General features: G+C 42.2%; 1 pseudogene; it reads left to right on the top strand.

The window, feature by feature from the left end:
• Window positions 1-8,974: 8,974 nt before the first annotated feature.
• LOC112826947 (U6 spliceosomal RNA) lies at window positions 8,975-9,073 on the top strand (annotated as a pseudogene).
• The last annotated feature ends 8,634 nt before the right edge of the window (window positions 9,074-17,707 follow it).

Below are 17,707 nucleotides of genomic sequence, written 5' to 3'. Positions count from 1 at the left end.
CAGGGATGCATCTGACTTCCAATTCTGCCAGCTAAGACTGGGTCTCTTTGTGCTTTATTTTGTTTTTCCAGGTTCATTGAATTATAATTGGAAAGTAAAAATTATATATAGTTAGGGTATACAATATGATGATTTAATATATGTATACATTGTAGTGTGATTACTACAATCAAGTTCATAGATATATCCATCACTTCACATGGTTACTTTTGTGTTTGTGTATGTGTGTGTGGTGAGAACACTTAAGATCTACTCTCTTAGCAAAGTTCAAGTACACCTACAGTATTATTAACTATAGTGACCCTGGTGTGCTTTAGATCCCCAGAACTTACTCATCTTATAACTGAAAGATTATACCCTTTGACCAACATCTTCCCATTACCCCAACTCCCAGCCGTGACAACCACTGTTATACTCTCTGGTTCCATGAGCTTGACATTTTATATTCCTCATATCTTTGTATTTTAGATACTGATTGAGATTCAACCACTGGGGCATGAGGAGCAGGTTCTCCACCTAAGCTTTGCCCTTAGTCCTGGGAGCCTGTCCAGACAAGCCTGGGATCAAGACAAAATGCCCCATAGCTCTCAGACATGAAAGAGCTGAGTTTCATGGAGCCCTGGGGTTGGGATGAAGGGGTAGTATTCCCCTCAGACTGACATATCCACACCTACTTGAACTGATTCCTTGCCTTCTAAAGTGGAAATTTCATTTGCTGCTTAGTCTTACCTGAGTTTAGCACAATTCCCTTAAGAGCAAAGGAACTCAATCCAGAGGCCAAAGTGCTGATCCAAAAACGAAAGTAAAAAGAGTAACTATAATAGTCAGCACTTACTTGGCATTATCCTAGGAGTCTGCATTTTGCTAAGCACTATGGATACATCATTACTGTATTTAATCCCCTCAAACATGCTATGATGCAAATCCTGCTATTGTTCCCATTTTACAGATGAGGAAAGAGAGGCATGATACCTACTAAATCAAACCATGTCAACCCAAGGCAACAATCATAAAGCACTACAGGCCCCTTTCTGCCTTCCATAGATCCAAAATACAACCTAAAGTGACAAAGGAGATGGAAAAACTGGGAACCTAGAAATATTTCTGCCTTTTCTGGCCCCCCAGTGGCCACCTCCAAAAGACTTTATTGTATTGATTTAGCTCATCTCAGATGCACATACCATAGGTCCAAATAGACTCATATAACTGCATTAGTCATTCTAGATACTTTAATCCATTACTTAATGCATTACTCAGATCCTGGTACCAGGAGGGAATGGCAGGAAGTCAAGGTTGGTTATACATGGATGAAACAATAATAGTCGTGAAAACACCTGCACCTGTGAAGAAACAGCCAGAATTTGAAAACATCTGACTGTCAAAGTTTTATAGTTTGTCATTTAAAATGCTTGCCACAGATCTTACTTTCAAGCACATAGTATCTTTGCATTACTGATCAACTTCTAAATATTCGTCCTCTAATTAGAGGAACTCCCCAATCAAAAATGAGTCACTGACATTTTCCTCAGCATTTTGTTTCAGTAAGCCAGAATAAACACATGAAATTGTTACTATGGAGACCAAAGGTACTGAAGGGACCCAGGCTCTCATTAAAAAATTGACACACCAGCAGGAAAAAAAAATGATGGATGTTGTGGTTATTTTAGGGAAAATCATGTCCCAAATGTTGAGGTTAAGTCAGCCACCCCTTTTCCTCCAGAAAAAAAAAAAGAAGAAGAAGAAGTTTCCGATGCAAATGGTTTGAATTAATGCCATGGATATTTATAACAACAGTCTGGTTAAGGGAACTTATTTGCTATTCATCAAGCAAATGTCCCCTAGGATTAAAGGAGCCCAAAGAAAATATTTTTAAAATAATAAATAAAATGTCTTTTGGGGTGGGAAGCAGTTATATTTGTATTCAACAGCATGACTGCGGGATTGAGACCTCAAAGCCCAAGGCCACTGAGACTGGACAATTCTGCAGTGCTTTTGGAAGAGATCAGCAAAACACATGTATCCCAGCTGACGTGTCAGCAGGAGAGCGAGTGTTTTCTTAAGTTGACACCCCAAGTAGTAAATAAGAAAAGAGAAACCGAGAATGGCCCAATACACAGATCTAAAATTGGAGAGGCACTGACTGTCTCTTTTTTAAACAACTTCCTTACTTAAGATTTGGAGAGAAAAGGTGGAAAGGAAGAAGCTTAACTTTTTTAGCATATCACTGGAAAATGCCATCCTCACTTTTCAAAAATAGCACTAGATGAAGAAATGCTGTTTGGGTGAAGCACTGTTATAGTCTCCTCTCCTTCATGGTGCCTCTGGGAGGGAGACCCGCGTGCGCAGCAGTACAGAGAGCCAGTACAGGGACCAAAATGTTATGAAGGGTCCACGAAGGCCCCGTGAGGGTGAAGACAGCAGTGGTGGTCATGAGCAGAGGGCCAGCATCGGGCTCACCCTCCTGTCTGATCTCCATCCGGAGGCCTGACACCAGGTGACCGGGGACTCTCCTGATCCTGTCTTTAACTATGGATATTTTGTTCAAATGTGGATTTCTAAAACTATTTTTATTTTAAATATTTATTATTTACATAATTTTAAACAGTGCATTAAAATAGTATTTATCTTAATTATTGAATTTTTGGTGTTCCCTTAAATTTTGTACCTGAGGCAAGTGCCTCACTCCCCTTACCCTATTGCCTCACCTCCTACTGTGGAGGTCCGTCAGGGGCCCTCAAAGGAAGAGCACCTGCTTTCCAGCCCAGGCATTGAGGCACCGAGTGCTGCCTCAAGACAGCAGCTTCACTTAGAGGACTTCCCTTCTCTCAACAAATCAGTCCAAGCAGAACCTACAAGACACACGTCTAAACCCCACCTGAAAGGCAAGATTATAGCTGTGGCTTCAGACCCCTGGACTCAGACCTTTGTCTGTCACTGGATCAGTCAGGTCTCCAAATTTCAGTTTCCTCCTGTGTTGACCTAGCATAATAAAGAAACCTACTTCCAAGCATCAGTGCAGGAACACAACAGGGCAATGCCTGCCAATAACCGGGAGAAGCGTGCGATCAGTGTCGGCATCGTTATTGTTCTTCAAATCTTGGTTCCTCTGCCACTCACTTCACCCCTCAGAGTCTTTGTTTCCTCTTCTGTAACAAGAGGAAATAATAGTGCTATCTCTCAAGGTTGCCATACAGATTAAATGCTACTGTATAGGAAATGCCTAGAACAGTGTGTGCGCACAGTGGTGACTATTACTGCTTGTAATCATGCTATAGCTTATTCTTCCTTCTCTTCCTCCTCTTCCTCCTGCTCCAATTCCTCCTCCCATAAACTACTACTGCCTCAGCCGGCCAGCCGCTACTCTGGAATTTAGGTAGTTAATAAAGTTGCAGTGAGATCTAGAATCAACTCCCTCCACTGTGTGAAGAAGGATCCTTAGGTTGTATATAAACATGAAAATCCATTTACCAGATGCCATGCTTTTAAAAATGTTTTAAGCTATTCAAACATTATTTTCTGCATACAATGCCAAATAACCTGTTGAATTGATTTTCTCTCTCTTTTTTTTTCTTTTTTAGCTTAGTTGTTTGGGTATGCTGTAGACAGAACCCCAGACAACAGAAGAGTTAGTGTACTTCGATTGTTTATAAAGGAGCAGCATAAAAATAATCTTTAAAAGCTAAGGGAATGTTAATATTTAGATCCATCTAAGGGAAAACAATAACAGTTTGTGATTTCCTCCCTCCTCACTCCCAGGGCAAACATTTTTAGGGGAGGATTTTATTTTGTAACATAAATTGTTTTCTATATAACCCTAAAGACATGAGTGATTAATAGTGAGCTATAGAAAGAGATGCCCATAATTAGCAGCTTGGGTACAGTTAGATATAAACATATATTTTGTTTATGGAACATGTAGCTTGAAAAAAAATCACATCTTGTTAGATGTCACAATAGGGTCAAGATGCTAAGGAAAAAGCCATTAAGACGAAGATTCTTAAATAAAGTCAAAAGCAGATAGAATACATATGTGCATACCTGTGCCACACAAGCCTGAGACAAAAGTTTAACCAAGTTTATTTCTTCATCATCATCAATATCATTATAATTGTTCCTAATTATTACTTGTATCAACTTTGGTATAACACTGTGATTCTGATCTCAATTTTAACTATATAGACCTTTACCAAATATGTAATAACTACCTTGAAGGCAGATAAATAAGTGCTTTTCATATAATGGGTCAAGATTTCATGACTGCTTTGTTTATATGGTTTTACTATCACTATAATGGAACCAATGACATCTGGCCCTTACTGGGCACCAGACACTGGCCTAAATTCCTTAAATGTATTAAATCCTTTAATCCTTATAAGAATCCCTGTGGGACTGAAATTAACATCCCCACTCTACTGATGAAGACACTGAAATTTAGAGAAATCGAGTAACCCGACCACCAACACATTTTATAAGCTGAGCTGGGATTTGAACACAGTTCTGTTGAACATCAAAGCCCGTCCTCTAAACCACTATACTAACCAGAAAACCACCCAAGTTGACAAGGTAACCTCTTTCTGTTCACCATGAACACTCACATATGCTGAGACCAGCCCTCCTCATCTTACTCCAGGCATTCATATGGCCACTTGGCATATTAGGAAGATGTTCACTCAAGTCAAACAACAGTTAAGTTCCACCATTTTACTGCATTTGTGAAACAGAAGGAGAGCAGAGATCTTGGCCAGGACTGCTGCATCTGGCCACGCAGAATGTACACTATACAAATCCAGAGGGAGCCATTCACAGAGTAGTATTTGACAAGAACCCGCTGGAGTTGTTCAATATGGCAGCCCTGCCTTTGCTGCTATAAACGTGGTTTGTGACGCCTCAGCAACAACCAGTCAGTGATTGGACAGGAGAAGACACCTGACCAAAAAGAGCCAATCAGATGCTTGCTGTGTGCACACACAACAGGGAGACAAAAACGAGCCTCCCCAGTGGGGCAACTGAAGAGGCAGGAGACCTGGGGCGAGGCGGGGAATCTGCCTCGGCAGATTCTGCCCAGGCAGAAGAAGCCAGGAACAGAAAAGGAGGGGAAAGGCACACAGGGAGAGATGAAAGAGTTCATGGAGTCCCTTTGAGACAGTGAAAAAAGCCTCATTTTCCCCTTTCCAAGAAGCCCCTCAGACCCAGTTATAATTTTCTACCCTTGATTTCTAAGAGACTTTTGTGTATCCTTTCAACAAACCCCTCTTTGTTATTTGCCTGAGTTTAAGGGCATCCTGATCTTTGCAGGAAAGAGAAGTGCCCATTCTTGACCAGACATCACCAAATGGAATTTGTCATTATTATACAAAAAGCAGGCTTGCATTTCAATCCCCAGATTCATGTGTGTAAGAAATGTAACTTTATTTTTCTATAACACAATGGAATTTCTATTTTGGGAGAATATGCTGAAGGGGTGGCAGAAGTTTAGTGCAGGCATTTTAGGAGTCTAGGGAGTTTGAGTAGTACCAAGGAAGCAGGGATGAGTATGGTGGGCACTGAGTTCCCCATCATCCACTGTGGCATCTGCTGAGATGCCCCTCAGCTGCCCAGTCCTGGTCATCATACAACAAATTCACTGCTGTCTGGCCCACCTCCCCATTAGTGCCCTTGCTTTTGCTTCCCCTGTGCTCCTCTCTGGTACCCAGAAATTCACTTACTGCTCCACACCATGCTGGGCTGTGAGAAACTGGGACCATTCAGAAACCCATCCACTTAGCTCAGAGAATGATTCTTCCCACCAGCCAGGCGATGGGAACCTGATGCTGTCCAAAGACTGGCTTTATACAGTCACTTCTCCTCAGGGAAACACCCAGAAAGCGAGGTGCAGGTCCTGTGTACATCCAGCCCCCACAGATCTATCTGGGGCTCTAAAGTCATACCTCCCCAAGGTTTGACCTGGGTGAGGATTAGGCACCCATCCTCCTCAGGGATTATCCACACAGAAGCTTCTAAATGTGCCCCTACACCCCCTGATGCTTTGTACTCCATGGAATCTAGTCCCCCTCTGAGGTGGGTAGCTTGTCCTCAGTCTCGTGGTACTCTAGGCTCATCTATTTTTAATGTCCTGGGTTCTTTTCTCTCCTGTGGGAGTTAGGACTTTGTAACCCTAAAAGCCAAGATATGACTTTTGTTTCCTGGGCTCGTTCCACCTTTCCCAAGGCAAAGAACCCAGACTGGCCTAATTAACTGAATGGAAGCCAGAACCAAGTGACCCAAGAAAATACCAAAAAATAAAAAATAAAAAAAATTCCTCAGCTGATATTTCAAAATATTGCTCCACCACACTGCATTGGAACCGGTTAGGCTCACAGAGCTTTGTTCTGGCCATAGGCCTTGATTTCACTGTACTTTTCCTCTAGATGACGTTGGCCAAGCTAAAGTGGGGCACTTCCAACCTTCCACTAAGCTGATGGCTCTATGCTTCTGCCATTTCAAATGTGATCATGGTGGTGATGTATGCTGAGCCATTTATCTAGTTTTCCTTAAGACTCACCTTTACAGCAAGTGTCACACTGAGAAATCTGGGAGCAAAGTAAATTGTAAATGGAGATTTGTCCTTTTTCCTGGTTTCACCTTTTCTATGAAAGCTGTGATAAGCATTAAGAGAACTTTTCCTTTTCCTGCTAAAGTAACTGTCACTCCAAATAAGTCAATCAGAGAAAGACATGTATCATATGACCTCACTGATATGAGGAATTCTTAATCTCAGGAAACAAACTGAGGGTTGCTGGAGTGTTGGGGGGTGGGAGGGATTGGGTGCCTGGGTGATAGACACTGGGGAGGGTATGTGCTATGGTGAGCGCTGTGAATTGTGCAAGACTGTTGAATCACAGATCTGTACTACCTCTAAAACAAATAATACATTATATGTTACGAAAAAAAAAAAGAAGATAGCAGGAGGGGAAGAATGAAGGGGAGTAAGTCGGAGGGGGAGACGAACCATGAGAGATGATGGACTCTGAAAAACAAACTGAGGGTTCTAGAGGGGAGGGGGGTGGGGGGATGGGTTAGCCTGGTGATGGGTATTAAAGAGGGCACGTATTGAATGGAGCACTGGGTGTTATACGCAAACAATGAATCATGGAACACTACATCAAAATAAATAAATAAATAAATAACTGTCACTCCACACCAAAAGGATCATAATCTATCATGCCTAATGTGCTTCTCCATCTTTGTGACTATATTAAATAATACTTCCCCTTATATATTTTATTATCTCATAAGAGTAAGAAAAACATTTCAAGGTGGACAATTTATTAGTGATATACAGAAAATATATCCACACAAAATACCATACTTTATAATTAAAAAAAAAATTAGTCATCCTGCTTATTCAGAGTCAGTATCAAAAGTGAGAGTTATATCTACACCTGATTTAGGCATTTGCTTTTTCTTTTTTCCTAGTCCCAAAGAATGCTGTCTTTTCCAAGCTTCCCTAAGAGGCCCATATCTTCATCTGGATTTCAAATGGCTATGGGAGGCTCATTCTTCCCTTGATACATTCAACATAGATGCAATCGCATCCTGTTGGGCATGGGATGCAGAACAACTACGGCAGGGAATTCACAGGTGAGTGGAGGAAATGGAAGTTACAGCATGAGGTAAGATCTGTAACAGCGAACTTGCCAGCATTCGGTTCAGTCTTCTGTGATGTCCTAGAGCCAGTCTACCACCCTTCCCGCCTCCACACGGGTACAAGTTCCCTTCCTCCAGCGCATTCCAGATTAAATCCCTCTCCTACTAAAAACCTCAGTGGCTCCCCTAGAGGCATTTCCCAATTTAGGTTAAGGGAATAGTAGTTCCAGGAAATCTGAGAAGGCATTACATGGAAAGGGGGCCTATAGTAGCATAAATTTGGGAAGCAATGAGGAAAACAAAGTTAGACTATTCGGGTGTGTTGCATTTTCAGGAATTCTCAGAGCTTTCATAATGCTAAAATGCCTAGTGTAGTGATACACTTACGCATATCCAAGAGGAAGAATGCATATTTACAGTATCTCCCAAACTTCTGACTATAGATCCCTTTTTTTCCAGAGCATATTGCAGGACTAATATTGAAAACAAAACAAAAAACCTGAGAAACAGTAGCCTAAGGAATAAAGTTCAAACTTCTTAGCAAGGTATTTAAGACTGCTGCCATCTGTCTCTAGTCTATTCTTACAACCACATTGCTTATTATTCCTTTGTTACTATACATCACACACCACCCTTGTTGAGCTATTAGTTGCCTAAGCAGATGGTACACTTTAACATGCTTGAGTTTTTACTTATACATTGTTCTGCTTACGATGCCTCAAAACATTCTCCTTTTTCTCACTTCTCTCTTCTCCATCTGAACTCCTGTCTAGACTGCAAAACCCACTCCACAGGGACTCATCTACCCAGTCTCTCAATCACTGTTCTATAACCATTCTTTGTATATTGTAGCACCAACCACTGTGTATTACACATTTCTCTGCTGCCTTCAACAGTTTGTAAGTTCCTGGGACTTCCTCTTTGTATCCCCCAGCATCCGGTGAATTGTCTGCCACATGAATGATTATGTGCACACTGAAAATTTCATATCAATTTTTCAAACATTTCACAAAATTCCCTTACTTCCCTTCAAACCAGAAAAATGCAGGTGTGAATCTGATGTGTACTTTTCTCTTAAATTTAAAGTCCATGTTTGAAACAGAATTCTTATCAGTAGATAAGCATTCATGATTACTAAAGAAGGGATTCTTAAGTTGCTCATTAAATCTTAGATTTTTCTTTTGCCCAATTATAAAATCACAAGTCACAATCACTTTAAAAATTGTATAAAAAATTTGCACAGTATCTCCCTTTAAACCAAAAGGGGAGATTGTACTTTATGCCTTCACACTTTATGCTACAGTGCCTAGCACAAAAAAGTATTTGTTGTAAACATTTAAAAAATACCGTGCTCGCTTCAGCAGCACATATACTAAAATTGGAATGATACAGAGATGACCAGCATGGCTCCTGAACAAGGAAGACATGTAAAAAGTTATCCTCTCTGGGAGTGATGACAAGCCCCTGCCAAATGCCAGTTCTTTCCCCCAGTCCAAAGAGCTGTCCTGCATGCTCCCTGCTATTCCCTGGGCTCATCAGGCTTTCCCTCTGGATCTTCTTTCTTTCATATTTTCATCTGCCTCCTAGTGCCCAGGCATCGCCAGCAAAGCAGAGACGCTGCCAGGCTAGTGGTCTGCACTCATGTCCTCCTTTACTTGCCCCATTGCCCCTCTGCCATTTCCTCCTCTCACCAAGACTCAAAGGGAATTTGTTCATTTTGCTAACAACTTGCAGACGCTTTCAGTTCAGCAAAGAGGTTGACTTACTTTATTCCCTGGTGGGAAAAGAAACATGACATTTCCCTCATTATTAAAGCACCACTTTTTCTTGCTACAAAGGGAAAATTCAACATCATACAGCCCCCAAATGCAACTTTTAATTAAATGGCACTTTGCCTCCACATTTTAAAACCTTCTTTGGTGCGTGCGCACATGCACGTGCGCGCGCGCGCACACACACACACACACACACACACACACACAGATGGAGGAGGCAGGGAGTTTCTCACAAGGCTCTGAACACCTCAGTTCTGCATCCGGGGTCTTTCAGCATCAGCCCCTGCCCTACACCTCCCCTGCTTCCCACTATTTTCCCATTCTACAGTCCTGCCCCTGGCAGTTTGGTTTCCTCGGCAATGCTGCAAACTTAGGCCCTCAATGCCTTTGTGCTTGTGATTTCTGCCCTCATCCTTCCAGTCTTCCAAACCCTTCACTGACTACAGGCTGCACAGTAATCCCTCTCTAACCCACATGGTATTTTAATGCTATAGTGCCTATGTTTACATTTATTCAAATTTTTTCTAGCCTTATGCTCATTGTTCTGTCTTGACCCTCCAACCAGCCAGACGGTGAGCTGGAGAGAGGGCATGGGCTCTGAAGTCAAGCAGCTGTTGGCTCTGGAGCCTAATTTCTGAGCTACGTGAGGCCCAGTTTCATTATTTGTAAAATGAAATAATAAACACCCACCCCTTGCAAAGTTGAGAGTTGCTCTGAGCATTAAATGAGATCCAGCATGTGAAATTCCTGGCCTTCTTGCCTTTCGTCAACTGTCTTCCTGCTCCCCTGAGGGCAGGATCAGATCCTACGCTGGTTCCCGGGTTCACAGAATGCCTAGCACAGTAACGCAGGACATGATCAGCAGCAATTGTTAAAGTGCACAGAATTAACAAAGAGCTGGAAACATAATCTCAGTTGGCAAGGAAATGAGACAGATCTTTAAACACTCAAAACCAATGTGCCACTAGAATTGAAATGTAAAATGAGATAGCATAAAAAAGCAGACCAGTCATGACACACAGACCGTTTCTATGCCTAGAAAGATATTTTACTGAACACACAGAAAAGCAAATGTCCTGTTTCTAACACCTTTGGCAAAGGCTTCCTTGAGTCTTGCAGGGATATGCAATAAAAAGATGTCTCCTTCAGCCTTTTAAATTGAGTCCTGATTAGCTCATACCTTATATTAAATCACAAGGCAGGGGCTTAAAATACTACCACCAGATAGGAAGCACATTTCTTTAGTTTCTATGCGAGCACAAAAGTGCTGCACAATTCAGCTATGGTCATTTGCCAGTTGTCTCATTCTTAACCTTAGAAGACAAGACAAAGAGGCCCTTAGTTTGAGCCCTATCAGCTACACAGTGGGTGTGAGGAGAGTGAATATCTCCAATTTGCACGATTCCTATAATTTCCTATCACTGACTGGGAAAAAAATGCCATCCGTTCACTTAAGAGGTTTCATTGAAAAGCAGAACACTTCTTTCTGTTTACTTAAGCACCAAACTAGAATATGAAGAAGCACAATAAATTCTAAACATGGTGCACATCTGGTCTGAAAACCACAATCAATTTATTGCTGCATCTGAAACATTTTCAGCGACTGTCATATAATATATTTTCACACATTTCTAACAAGACATTTTCTTGGAACCAAAATAGACAGGTATATCTGTCAGTTCAATTTCTTGCAAATGAAAGAGAAAATTATTTGGCTCAGATGTCTGTACTGTCTTTGGAGCAGTGTAACTATCATATGAGAAGGGTATTAGTCAAAGATGCCAGGAGCTCAGCATTTACTTCCAAAGAGTGAAATTATTGGCTACACAGAAAAAGAAAAAAAAAGATATACGCATGTATGCGTGCACCTTCCCTTTTTTTCCCATTCCAATAGAACCATCTATTGCATTTACTTGAAAGAGATGTACCACAGTCTTGTTAAGCCCATCTATCTCCCAGTACTAAAACACTGGACTCCCTATTAATCTTTTGATCTCTGCAGCTCCTAAAGCAGAAGTTTATTAAAAGTTTTATTAAAAATTAAAATGCAATCAAAATCACATTAAAATGCTTAAAACCTCTATATTTTCACCCTAACCCCTCATGGGCATTCACAAGGAGAGTCACAATGGTATTGAATAGCCAGAGAAACCCATGCCCAATAAAGAGGGCTGCCAAAATATCCCAGTATTGGCCCCAGTGAAACCATTTACTGGCTCACCGTTGGCTGCATAATCTGCCTTTAAGCACTTTCTCCTCTGTAAAAACCCCAGAGCTCCTTTAACAGCCTTGTCTCGGCATACAAAACTTTCAAGTGACTAACCCTTCCCTACCCAGCCCTTGAGTCCCTCACACCAGGCATGCAGCTTTGACCTTTCCTGATAACCCACTCAAAACACGTTCTGCTTGTAGGGCAGGCAAAAAATGCATAAAGGCAAGATTATCTGATCTTTGACAAGGTTCATAAACAGACTGGACATTGTCAACCCTCTTTCATACTTCTGAGCCTTTGCCTGTGTTGTTCCCTCCACCATGAATGTGGTGGCTGACTTTGCCTGGTGAATACCTCAGCATGCTTCAGAACTCAGTTCAACTAGGACTTTTTGGTGACACTTTCCCCGACACCCCTCCCTTTGCTGAATTAGGTGGCCCACTCTCTGGTATGAGATGGAGCATCCCATACAACCCTCCTCCAACTCCACCCCACCACACCCCAGTAGAGTATAGGATGTGTCAGTATGCCTGTCTTCTCACCAGCCTGCAAGCTCTTCTGGACAGGACTTGTGTCATCTTCTCTGTATTGCCAGCACCTAGGATACTGTCTTGCATAAAGAAGGAACTCCTCAAATATAAAGAAGGGACTCTTCAAATATACTGAATGAAAAACCAATAGCAGCAAGCCAGAAAAATCCTGATGGTGTCAGAATGGTTAAGAGCTTTGCTTGGTTCTCCACGAGCAAAAAAGAGAATCTCAGAAAAAAAGGCAAAGTCAGAGTTTTCAGGTCTTTCAACCACAAGAGCTCTTAGTAAGGAAAATTCAGCTGATCGTATGGAGCTAAAGGAGGGGAATGTATGCTTTTACAACCTGGGCCTGCAGTCTTGATATGAGAATTAGAGAAACACAAAAGAGATATGGAAAAGCAGCCCAGAGAAGGGGACTCACGGGATGGTAGTGAATGGCAGACGAAATGATGAGCACTCAACAGTTATCAGGGCAGTATCAAGGTAAAGAAGCCAGGAAGGGGGTAAGTCAGATAAGGAAGGAGGGGGAGGAACATACGGTTCACGAGCCATATTATAGCACCTAGAATGGCGAAAGATTTCTTTGAATATAGAAAGAAGGACAACCAGGAAAAATGTAGAAAGACTCTCCGGATGTCAGCGAAGAAAAGGAGGAAACCAGGGGGAAGACCGCTTGAGGCCCATGAAATGAAATGACCCCACCTGTGTGGAGTTGAACAAAGACGACTGCCCTGATGAACAAATATGAGGCTGATTCTGTACTCAGGTTCGCAGTCTAGAATTCACACAAAACCCCAAAAGCTTCCAGAGAGCTCGGTGAGTTCGGGCAGAAGTGTAGATGGGATTGCAGGAGCCCCAGAGGCCGCGGTGCACAGGAGCACATCGCGTTCCGCCCGCTTCGGCAGCAGTGCAGGTGTGTTTGCAGGAGAATGTCTAACAGCAGCTGAAATAACCAAAAACAAAGTGGTGAATGGCTGCCCTGGGCCAATATGGGGACAAATTGGCAGAGCAGAGCATTGCTCTGCAGACCTCTCCAACTGTTTGAGAATTCTACCATCTCTCCTGAGGTGCCCTTGAAAAGGCTAAGTGGAAAGGTAGAGCCTTTTAAAATTTTATGTGGTTTCTAAAGCATCTTAATTTTTAATAAAAAGTTCTTAATAACATTCTGGATAAAAGACTATGGTACTTACAGGATCCTTTTTATAATGCCAAAATCTTTGTGCAATATATGTATATATTTTTTAAAAAGACCACAGTTTGGCAAATGCTGGTGGCCTTTAACACGATTATTCTCCTTCCGTTTACTCTACTGCTTGATGCGGTGGCCAAGAGCAAATCCATCCAATTCTCTGCCCTGACTTTGCTTCGTTGTAAGGTGAGGAATTTACTTACTTACTTACTTACTTACTTACTTACTTACTTATTTATTTATTTATAGATTTTATTTATTTATTTGACAGAGAGAGAGTTAGCGAGAGCAGGAACACAAGCAGGGGGAGTGGGAGAGGGAGAAGCAGGCTTCCCGCCGAGCAGGGAGCCCGATGCGGGGCTCGATTCCAGGACCCTGGGATCACAACCCGAGCCGAAGGCAGACGCTTAACGACTGAGCCACCCAGGTGCCGCGAGGTGAGGAATTTAAAGCGAAATGTAACACAGAGGTAATTTCCAACAGCCTTAGCCGCTGAAAGTGTTCATCCAGCCGATGCTGTTTAACCTTGGCTTCTGACACACGTACTGAAGGCCCAAGCATGTCTAGAAACAGGTACCTAAGGCACATTTTGGGGGATGATGGCTATCTGGGTGTCAACAACTACAACTAAATAAGACACCCACCCCTAAGTGTAGAATAGAATCCTGGCACCCTCTTGTCATTTGAGTAATGCTTTGCAATTTACAAAGTGCCTTCTTTGAGCCTCCAAGAAGTTCTAGGATTCACCCAGAGTCCGTGGCTTGGTGCCAGAGCCAGAAGCTTCACAGACTCCCTTCCTGCGGGTCCAGGCTCTGGGAGCATTCTGACTAGAACACCTGTGGCCAGAATTCATTTAGCAATAAAGTGTAGTGATTAAGAGCCCAATTCTGGAGTCATTCAGAGAAGCAGACTGTAAGCTAGACGGGAGGAGGACACAGGGAAAACTGCCAAAGCTAAGACATCAGCTGAGGATGAACTGAACACTGTAGTCAAAGGACAGCCCAGAAAACTTCCTCAACCCAGGAAAGAGGGGGTACCAGAGCTTCGCCGGGAATGAGTAGTGGGAAGCCATTTTGGAGAAGACAAACATTTTAGGAAGAGAAAACTGTATTTCATGCATCCTAAGCATTAGCGAATTGCTCAAAGCTCAGACCTACTAGAGTAGATAAATGTGTCATTCACTTAGAAAATGAATCACTTGGTTTCATCTTGTTAGCTTTTAGCAAGAGAGATATGTAAGAAGTGCTTGGAGAGAAGGACAGAGTTCCCCTCAAGACCAAACCCTGTGAAAGCAATGGATTTTTCCAAGCCTTTAGTATCCGATTTATGCAATTAGATTTTCTTTTAGCTTCTTAAATTCATGTTGTGGGTTTCAAAACTCTCTTCTGAATTCAAATTTTGGCTTTTCTTCCAAGGATTAAGAAGTTACCAATATCCACACCAAATCTGAGGTATTGAACGTTACATTTATTCACGTTCACATTTATTCACATGTATGGAGCTTGACTTATTTTCTAAGTGAAAGACACACTGATCCTACTCTATAACTTAGCCTTTTTGTACCTCAATGTTCTCATCTGTAAAGTAGGAAAATTAGCAGTACCTGCTTATGGGTTGTCATCAGGATTAAATAAGTCAATGTACATAAAATACTTAGCATAGTGGCCAGCATAATAAGTGGCAAGTAAATGTTAGCCATTATTCATATTCCAATGAGTGCTTTGGTTTCTATAAATCATAAAAGGTGATCCTTGAACACACGCGTGCAAGAAGTTTCCAGTGGTTTGTTAGGTCTGTGAAATTTGATCTTCCCTGCCTTTCTTGGCAGGAATCTTAACTAGCTAAAGTTATTGATCCAGGTAGCAAGATCCACACCTCTACATGACTGTTTCCACTCAATGAAAATTTCCAGAAAGTATTCATTTCAGGCTGAAATTGTCCATGCTTGGTCTCAACCCAATGGAAACTCAGTTGCTTTGGAAGATGGGAACAGAATCCATCCCCTGATTTTCAGTGGCTGGAGTTAAGAACAACTAGACTTTTTTCTATCCCAAAATAATGTCTTATAGCTGAACTTTTAAAAACCACTAAACATAATAAGTTTAAGCTTCCCTTAGCCCTGAATACAATAGGTGACCACCTGCTTTAAAGCTCCTGTTATTTTTAAGATTTTTGAAACCTCCTTTCAGACAAAGCAGTCCCAAGTAGAAAGTTTTCTCTTTTATGTCCAAGTTTTTCAACTGAAATACTCTACATTTTAATAGTTGCTTCTCTGATTTTTCTCTTTTAACTTCATGACATATTTTGCAGCTCCGAGGTGCTGTTAAAATGATTTGGGAAGGTATTTTTAACATAGATTAAATGCCAAAACCCACCAGACATATGCAGCCACAAGTCCTTCTCTTCGTGATGCCAAGACAGTCGGATCCAGTGTTTGGAAACATCAGTTTCTCAACCACAGATAGAGCAGGGCCTGCAGCTTATGTGTATACCCAGCCCCTTACCCAGTGCCCAATACAACGGATGAGTGAGTGGGTGAATGAACAATTGGGCATTGTGTGGACCAAACTAGCAGATGGTCTACTGAATATTTTACTGATCTGGGTATTTTGGAAATGTTGTAACATTTCTTTCCTTATAAATACTTCATTCCTCTGACATGAAGGTTTCTTCTCTCTTTGTCCTTATCACCACCAGCTACCAGTAGCCAAGTTACAGAAGTAATGGGTACATATCTCCAAACCCATGACCACTCAGAATCAGAGTTGTTCTGGCTGCACAGCAATCATAGTCCAACCTGCCCGGAGAAAAGTGACTCTGAAATGAGACTTCTCTGAACACCCTCCCCTCTGCCACACTGCCACAAACCAGGAATCAGTTGTGATCCAAATCAGGCAATGCTTGGATAGAAGGGAAAGATGGAGGGAAGGGAGGGGAGGGGGATTTGATACAGGAGAGCAACACTTGATTCTTCATCAAAGGAGCCACCAGGCTCTGTAAACTTTCCAGGGTTAGGGATGCAGAAATGACGGTCCAGGAAACATGCACTCCATTCACAGGTCCACTTCGACAAATTATGAGCTCTAGTGAGCCTTAGGCTCCTAAAAGGCAAAAACCATGTTGTTTGCTACTTTGTATTCTCAAGGGGCCTACTGCAATACCTGGAATATAGGGAGGGGGAAACTTAAGTATTTGCGGCAGGAAGAAAAGAAGGACTGAGAGAGATGGGAAGGAAGGAAGGAAGGAGGGAAGGAAGGAAGGAAGGAAGGAAGGAAGGAAGGAAGGAAGGAAGGAAGGAAGGAAGGAAGGAAGGAAGGAAAGATGGAAGGAAGGAAGAGAGGGAGGGAGGGAGGGAGGGAGGGAGGGAGGGAGGGAGGGAAGAGTTGAGTCTCCTCTGGGGAGAGCACATCCCTGCCAGTTTATTGTGGCTACCATGACTTCCAGATGTCTTGCATTCACCTCTTTCACTCATTTGTGCCTGGACCATTTTCAGTTGTCTGGACAACAGGGGCCAAGAGGAGGATCTGAAACTCACATAAATGATACCAACCTGAATTAGGTTGGTGAGTTATCTTATATCTCCTATGCATGTGTGGTTTACTTTAAATGTAGTGTATAGGCTGGGGGGGGGGAGCAGGCATGGAATGCTATAAAACATGGAACTGCATTATTGAAAATCATCAGAGGCCTTCACTTGAGCTTTTGAGGCTTGTAGGCATGGGAAATTAGAGCCCTGGAGCATGGGATGCTATCTTCGAAAAAGAAGACCAGATTCTCTGATTAGGCTTCAGACTCTTGGAATCTCCTGATTGTTCACTTCATACCAATGATCTGGGAGAACTGCCAGAAGGCAAGTTAATGACACTGCTGGCTGAATTGGGAGGGAGCCACCTGAAATATTAGTAATCGACCAAAGTGAAGAAATAATTGCAGGCTGAGTAGGTTAGAAATTTAATCTCCACAGTACTTACCCATAAGTAAATAAGGTTCAACTTATAAAACATTATGAAGAAAAAGGGCTACCACACACACTCATTATCGTGTACCTTAGAAAACTGGCTCCATCTGGACTCAGCTATGCCCTTCTCAGAGCTACATGCCAGTGGGATGGCCCTCAAAACAGCATAGTCTCCAAACAGGAGACACTTAAAAATGTAAGCCCTCAGTCCTAACTCACCAGGACTGAACACAGCATGCCCACCACCCTGCATGACCCAGTGAGCACTGAGCACCCACCATTTGTCAGCCATTTGTGCTGGATGCTAGAATAGAGACAAGGAAGATCCCATCTCTGGAAAGTTTGGTGTATGGTGGCAAATGGTCCTCCCCTTAAAAGAAATAACAGGGAACTACATTCCTAACTTGGAAACTTCTG

Source organism: Callorhinus ursinus, unplaced genomic scaffold (assembly GCF_003265705.2).
Source record: "Callorhinus ursinus isolate GAN/ISIS: 27379988/994484 unplaced genomic scaffold, GSC_fseal_2.0 scaffold7, whole genome shotgun sequence".
Lineage (NCBI taxonomy): Eukaryota > Metazoa > Chordata > Mammalia > Carnivora > Otariidae > Callorhinus > Callorhinus ursinus.
This window is presented reverse-complemented; position numbering and strand designations above follow the sequence as displayed.